The 8,177-nt window shown below is 35.7% G+C and overlaps 1 pseudogene; it reads right to left on the reverse strand.

Moving 5' to 3' along the window:
• Positions 1–508: 508 nt before the first annotated feature.
• LOC110222057 (5'-deoxynucleotidase HDDC2 pseudogene) lies at positions 509–7,943 on the reverse strand (annotated as a pseudogene).
• Between the last annotated feature and the right edge of the window lie 234 nt (positions 7,944–8,177).

The following is an 8,177-nucleotide window of genomic DNA, read 5'->3' on the forward strand; positions in this document are numbered from 1 at the left end:
TTATTTTCTTCAGTATGTTCTGTACCTTCTTTAAAAAAACAAGACATTAATTCTCTTTTCATAATTTTCTTATATCACTGTCATATCTTTTCCCAATTTTTCCTCTACCATTCTTATCTCTTCCTTTAACTCTTCCAGGAATTCTTATACTTGTGTCATATTAGCATTTTTCTTTGAGGCTTTGGTTGTAGTTGTTTTCACATTCTTGTCTTCTAAGTTTATGTCTTGGTCTTCCCTGCCACCACAGTAGCTTTTTTTTTTTGGCAGTTGGGGTTAAATGACTTGCCCAGGGTCACACAGCTAGTGTCAAGTGTTTGATCTGAGGCTGGATTTGAACTCAGGTCTTCTCATAGTACCTTTTTATGGTCAAGTTCTTTTTTTGTTGTTTGCTCATTTTCTCGGCCTTTTTCTTCACTTTGAACTTTTTGTTAAAGTTGTACTTTGCCCACCTGAGGATAAGGAAGCACTTTCCCAAACTTCAAACTTTTTTGGGATGCTATTTTCAGAGCTAATTCTGGTGATCTGCAAGTTTTTTGTGCTTCCAAGATGTTGTGATTTGGGAAGAGGTGTGATTATTGCCCTCCTGGTCTGTGTTTTGTTCTTTACCCAGGAAAAGCTCATCACCCCCAGCCGCAGAAAGTTCTAGGTCTCTTTTCTGCCTTACAACTGCAACCAGGTTCCCTGCCCTCTTGTGAGCAACCCCCCAGCACTCTTCTTCCCCCTGGAATTGCAAATGGAAACCTCAACCCAGAGCCCTCTATGGGCAATAGAGTTGCCAATCTGTGTCAGCTGTGCCCAGTGCCAGCAAAGGATCCTCTGTAATCCCTTTTTGACCAGTTTCCAACCCTTTTACCATCTCTAGACTGAGAACTTCCAAAACCACTGATGCTAATGGTCTTACCTGGCTGCCTGCAAGGCCCATTGCCGGTGCTGCTATATAGTGTGTACTCCAGGCCAGCCCCTCCTCCCTGGTGTCACAGATTTCTCTTGCCAAGCTCCTGAATTGTCTTAGGCTGGAAAAATGTTTCATCTCAACCTTTTGTTGTCTCTTCTGCTCCAAAAACTTATTTAAGGCATTATTTCAAATTTGTTTGGAAGAGAATACTGGAAGAGTTCAGCAGGTTGATGCCCCTATTCTGCCATCTTGGCTCTGCCCCTGTGCCTCCCCCTCCCCCATGACTACTTTGGCTATATCTTCAAAGTTTGAGGATTTATGTCAATGCCATTTTCTTGGATAGATTTTTTTATTCTTTCAATAATTTGTTTGTTGACTCATGGTTTTTTTAGGATTAAGTCAATCTTCAATTAATGTTAATGTGTTCTACAAAGGTCCTTTATTTTTATTCTGTTGTCAGTAAAGCATATGTTTATATATTTGTTTTTCTGAGGTTATAAGGTTATTATACCTTAACGGTCAATTTTTATAATGTACCATGAAGAATTGAGAAATATATAAATACACACACATACATAGACACATATACTTTCCTATTCCTATTCAATAATCTACAGAGAGCTATCATTATCTAACTTTTCTAAAATTCTATTCATATCCTTGCCTCCTTTTCATTTATCTTTTTATTAGAATTGTCTGAATATGAAAGAAGCACATTGAGGTTCCATACTACTATAGATTTACTAGATATTTTTCCCTTTAAGTTGAATTTCTTTTTTTTTTAAGTATTTAGATGCTATTCAGTGCAAGCATTAAGCATTTAAGTTGATTTGTGGGGCTTTTAATCATAATATGGTTTCCCCATTTATTTCTTCTACCCATGTCCATATTTGCTACATTTATGTCTGAGATCATGATCATTATCCCTGATTTTCTGATGTCACCTGAAGCATAAATTACTGCACTAGCCTCTTGCTTTAACACTGTGTGAAATTTAATTTTAAGTGTTTTTTTAAATCTCATGTTGTTGAATTCTGCTTTCTAATCCATTCTTCTATCATTTTCTATTTAATAAGCTTGTTCTTTTCATACATTCGCATTAATGATTGTTAATTGTATATTTCCTTCATCCTACCCTCTCATACCTTTTCTTCTCTTTGCCCCTCCTCCTCCTGCCTTCATTTATTTATTTTTTTTACAAAGAAGAAGGTGGTGGTGGGGGGGAAGCATGCTCATAACTAGTGATTTATGTGCTTTCTATTTCTATTGCCATCTCTCTTTAACCTAGACCAAGATAATAGGTTTTCCTTGTTTCATCCTCCCTTCAGAATCCACTCTTCAAATTTAGAGTTGGTTTTGTTTATACCTAATGCCTCCCTTATTCTACTCTCTTTCTTATGCTTCCTACTTCTCCTTATTCACACTTTTTCTCTGTTGTATTTGATTGTTTAAAAGTTTACAACTTTATTATTGCTAGAGTAAAAATTAGAACCAGTTCTTATGACTCTGCTTTTATGACATAAGGTTATTCACTTTTATGACATATGGTTATTCATATCTGTGATTTATTTATTACTAATTATATGTTCAAGAACATAAGGAATTATATAGTGTGTCCCTTCAGGAAAATATTCACCTTATAAGGTGATGTCTAATTTATTAGTTGCTACAAAACATTTACCTCTCTAAGTTTCTTTTGACTTTTTTTATTTACAATTCAGATTCTATTCAGTTTTGATCTTTTCCTCAGGAATGCTTTGAAGTAATTTACTTCATTAAATTTTTATTTTCTTTCCTATAAGATTATACTGGTTTTTTTTCCTGGATAAGTTATTACTATTTGTAAGCCTTTATCTTTTGAAATATAAAATTACAAGCTCTTTTGTTCTTTATACTAGTAGTTGTCAAGTCTTGTGTGATCCTGGAACTTGAACTTTTTCTTTCTGGCTTCTCACAATTTTTGTTTGTTTGTTTGTTTTTAGTTTAGAAGTTCTGATCTTTGGTTATGATGTTCCCAGCATTTTTTTCTTTTGATTATTATTTTTTTGGTAGTCTAAGGATTCTAATACCTATTTTGGCCAATTTTATAAGTCACTTGTTATTTTCTGGAATTTTTCAGACCTGATTTTGTTTAAAATGTCTTACTATCTCATGGAGTCATTTATTTTATCCATTCTAATTTTCAAGGAGTTTGTTACTGCAATAAGATTTTATACCTCCTGTACTGAAGTATTAATTTTCTTTTCAATTCTTTCTTCTAAAGCTGTTATTTCATTTATAACATTTTTTTTTTTAGTTTAAATGTCACCTCTTTTGGGAATAGACTTTGTGGGCAAGCCATACTTTTATCTAAAGCTCTGCTCATAGTTGTTCTGGAATTATTCTCTTCTTTTAGGTTTGTGTCTTGGACGTCCTTGGAAGATAGACAGAGAGAGACAAAGAGAGAGAGAGAGAGAGAGAGAGAGAGAGAGAGAGAGAGAGAGAGAGAGAGAGAGAGAGAGAGAGAGAGAGAGAGAGAGAGGATATAACCTATGTAACGCCATGAATATATTTCTATGTATATATCTATGTATTTTTGCATGTGCATATGACACATATTTTTGCTTACATATATGTAGGTGATAGATGGATAGTTCCTTTTTTCCTCCAAGTACATCCAAATCTGGAATAAAGTACACTCAAGTTTTGAAAGCACATTTAGCAAAGAGATAACAGCTCTTGGTCACTAGAAGTTATTTTCTCTTAGGCATGGTGTAGCTTTTCTACTGGACTCTTTATAGTCTTGAAACTATTTTACCTCAGTGTATCTAGTTTTATCTCACTTGCCAATTCAAACACTGTCAGCTATTTAGGAGATATTTCTAGAACTAGGGAAAGGTCCAAATCTTCTGGTCATCTAAAACTAATTAAACCCTCCAGTGCTCAAGTTTGGGAAGGAGTCTGAGACCAAGAGTAAGGGTTTCCTTCCCCTTCACCCAAGACATTCCTTCTCAGAGACTTGCCTGCAAAGGCTCTCCTTTATGCTGTGTCTTTGTGTTCCAAATTGGCTAAAGTATAATCGGTTTCCTTAGCCAATCCAAAGCCACTTCCTATGTGGTGTCATCCCATCTCATTGAATGGAACTTGGAGATTGATCAATTACTTTTTGCACTTAGTCTGAAGCCTATGATTGACTTGTATAGGTCTTGTTCATATCTAGTTCCCATCTCTGATTGATTGTCCCCACCTAAACACAGATATGAGAATGTAACAGCTTGTCACTTGCTTTAAGTGGGACAGGGTAATTGATTGATTGACTTAATTGACACCCTACCCCCACCATCCTAAAATTCGGAGTCATTGAATTTTATAGCTCCTAGGAAAAATGGTCCAACTGAGACTGAGCAATTTAAGTGAGACTTATTTAAGTTTACACATCTTTATTGTTGCTAGAATGAATATTAGAATCAGTTTTTTAACTTTGCTATTTTGACAGTTATTCATATCTGTGATTTATTTACTATTGATTTTGTGTTCAAGAACACAAGGAATTACATAGCATGTTTCTTCAGGAAAATATACATCCTCAAGGCCTCTCTGAAGAACTTTGGGATCAATTTTATGACATAGGAGACACTGGCAAAGGACGACCCAGCATGGCATGCCTGTGTCAATAGTCAGTGTTGGAAGTTAGGCACACTGGTGCATTGTTATTGGAGCTATGAATTGGTACAACCATTTGGGGAAGACAATTTGGAATTATGCAAGGAAAGTGACTAAAATGTGAATATTCTTTAACCCAGAGATTGTATTACTGAGCTTATGCCTCAAGGATGACATTGATAAGAAGAAAGTACCTTTATCCACCAAAATATTTATAGTAGAGCCTTTTGTGATTGTAAAGAATTAGAAAATCATTAATTGGGGAATGGCTAAACAAATTGTGGCATATAAATGTAACAGAATATTACTTTGCTGTAAGAAATGATGTTTGATAAATACAGAGAAGCATAGATCTACATGAATTGATGCAGATCAAAGTGAGTAAGCCAAGAAAACAATATACACAATGATTACAACAATGTAAACAGAAAGCTTAACCACACACACATACACACACACACAAAATCAAAAATGAATGTTGCAAAATTAAAAACAAACATGACTCAAAACAAGTGATATGAAAAGACATTTCCAGTTTACCTCTTTGCAGAAATGAGAGGTCCACAATTGTTGTATAATGTATATATTTTCAGAATTTTTGGATGTATTGATCAGATATGTTTTTTCCTTTTCTTTGTCTTTATTTTTAAGCTTTTATTTAGTATTTTATTTTCCCACAGTTGTATGTAAAAACAGTTTTAACATTTGTTTTTAAAACTTTTAGTTACACATTCTTTCCTTTCCTTCCCACTCCCCTCCTCCTTCCTCATTAAGAAGGCAAGCAATTTGATAAAGGTTATTATACTTGTGTAGTCATGCAAAACATATCCATAATAGTCATGTTATGAAGAAAAACAGACCAAAAAAAACCCTCAAGAAAAATAAAGTAAAAAAAAGTATGCTTCAATCTGTATTCAGACACCATCAGTTTTTTCTCTGGGGATAAATAGCATTTTTCATCATTAAGTCCTGCAGAGTTGTCTTGGATTGTTGTGTTGCTGAGAATAGCTAAGTCATTCACAGGTGATCGATCATCGTGCAATATTGCTGTTACTTTGTACACAGTACATTTCACTTTGCATCAGCCCATGCAAATCTTTCCAGGTTTTTCTGACAGCATACTGCTCATCATTTCTTATACTAAAATAGTATTCCATCATAATCACGTACTACAGTTTGTTCAGCCATTCCCCAGTTGATGGGTCCCCACAACTTCTAATTCTTTACCCCCAGAAAAGAGCTGCTATAAATATTTTTGTGTGTATAGGTCCTTTTTCTTTTTCTTTTTTTTAAATCTCTTTTGGGATACAGACCTAGTAGTGGTATTGCTACGTCAAAGGGTATGCATGGTTTTATAGCCCTTTGGGCAGTTCCAATTGCTCTTCAGAATGATTGAATTAGATCACAACTCCCCCGACAGTACATTAAAGTCTCATTTTTCCCCCATTCCTTCCAAAATTTGTCACCTTTTCCGTCCTATTAGCCAATCTAATAGCTATGTGGCTGTACTTCAGAATAGTTTTAATTTGCATTTCTTCAATCAATAGTGAGTTAGAGTATTTTTTTTTCATATGGCTATAGATAGCTTTGATTATTTCACCTGAAAACTGATCATATCTTTTGATCATTTATCAATTGGGGAATGGCTCTTGTTTTTATAAATTTGACCCAGTTCTCTATATGTTTGAGAAGTCAGAGAAATTTGCTTCAAACATTTTTTCACAGTTACTATTGATCATTTTATCTCCCTCTGTCCTATTTCACCCTGCCCCCTATATTCTATTCTCTCTCTCTTTTCACCTTGTCCCTCCTCAAAAGTATTTTGCTTCTGACTACCTCCTCCCCCAATATGCCCTCCCTTCTATCACCCCCCCCTTTCTCTTATCCCCTTCCCCTCCTACTTTCCTGTAGGGTAAGATAGATTTCTATACCCCATTGAATGTGTATGTTACACATTTCTCTTTGAGCTAATTCTGAGGAGAGTAAGGTTCACTCACTCTCCTTCTTCCCCTCCACTGCAAAAGCTTTTTCTTGCCTCTTTTATGTGAGGTAATTTATCCCATTCTACTTCTCCCTTTCTCTTTCTCCCACTGTATTCCTCTCTCATCCCTTAATTTTATATTTTAGATATCATTCCATCATATTCGACTCACACCTGTACCCTCTGTCTGTATATGCTCCTTCTAACTAACCTAATAATGAGAAAGGTCTTATGAGTTATAAATATCATCTTCCCATGTAGAAATGTAAACAGTTTAAACTTATTAAGTCCCTTATGATTTCCCTTTCCTGTTTACCTTCTTATGGTTCTCTTGAGTCTTGTATTTGAAAGTCAAATTTTCTATTCAGCTCTGGTCTTTTCATCGAGAATGTGTGAAAGTCCCTTATCTCACTGAATATCCATTTTTTTTTCCCCCTGAAGGATTATACTCAATTTTGTTGAGTGGGTGATTCTTGGTTGTAATTCTAGATCCTTTGCCCTTTGGAATATCATATTCCAGGCCTTCCAAGTCTTTAAGGTAGAAGCTGTTAAATCTTATGTTACCCTGACTGTGGCTCCATGATACTTGAATGGTTTCTTTCTGGCTGCTTCCAATATTTTCTCCTTGACCTGGGAACTCTGCAATTTGGCTATAATATTTCTGGCAATTTTCATTTTGAGATCTCTTTCAGGAGGCGATTGGTGGATTTTCTCAATTTCTATTTTACTTTCTGGTTCTAGAATATCAGGGCAGTTTTCCTTGATAATTCCTTTTTTTTAATCATAAAATAAAATATTTATTACATGATTACAGAAGCTTAAAAAAAATACCTCAAGGTGAAGTTCACTGGTTCCTGTAGCAATTTTAGCATTTCTTTCTGCTATAAGTTCAGGAACAAGCTGAACTATTTCAGGATGGCTGAATTTTCCGCCAATTGAGTCATAGAATTCCTGAAGCCTTCCAGGTTTGTTCTCCAGTTCTTCATACTGGAATGCATGGAGAATCATTTCACATTGGTCCAGCTGTTTCACAAACTTGGCTTCCGCACTGGACTGGTTCTCATACTCTTTCCAGAGATCATAGATTTCCTTCTTGACATCTTCTGACAGCAGTTGGGTTAATCGCTTCATAGATTCCTTTTCTTGCCTGTTTTTCTTCTTTAGAATGTTATCTGAAGGGGCTATATCACCAACGATGCACTCTGCCATATCATGAACCACAGTGGGCCGGACATATCTGTCTTTATTAAGATGCTTATCTTCAGTTACAAAAGCCATGATATCCATTCTGTACATATGATTGGATACACTTTCTGGCTTCTCCACATTTCTGTAAACCCAGCCTGTACATGGTATTCTCTTGAGCTGGCCCACCAGCCACAGGAACTGGAGCAGGCTCTGGCTCCCACCTTGAGCAGAAGCCATGGGGCCCACTGGCAGGCTGGCCTGGTCACTCAGTTTCCATGTGGTGGCCCTGATAATTTCTTGAAAGATGATGTCTAGACTCTTTTTTCGATCACGGCTTTCAGGTGGTCTAATAATTTTAAAAATTTAAAATTATCTCTCCTGGATCTTTTTTCCAGGTCAGTTGTTTTTCCAATGAGATATTTCACATTGTCTTCTATTTTTTTTCATTCTTTTGGTTTTGGGTTTTGTTTT

This window comes from Phascolarctos cinereus, unplaced genomic scaffold (genome assembly GCF_003287225.1).
Source record: "Phascolarctos cinereus isolate Bilbo 61053 unplaced genomic scaffold, phaCin_HiC Scaffold_4;HRSCAF=312, whole genome shotgun sequence".
Lineage (NCBI taxonomy): Eukaryota > Metazoa > Chordata > Mammalia > Diprotodontia > Phascolarctidae > Phascolarctos > Phascolarctos cinereus.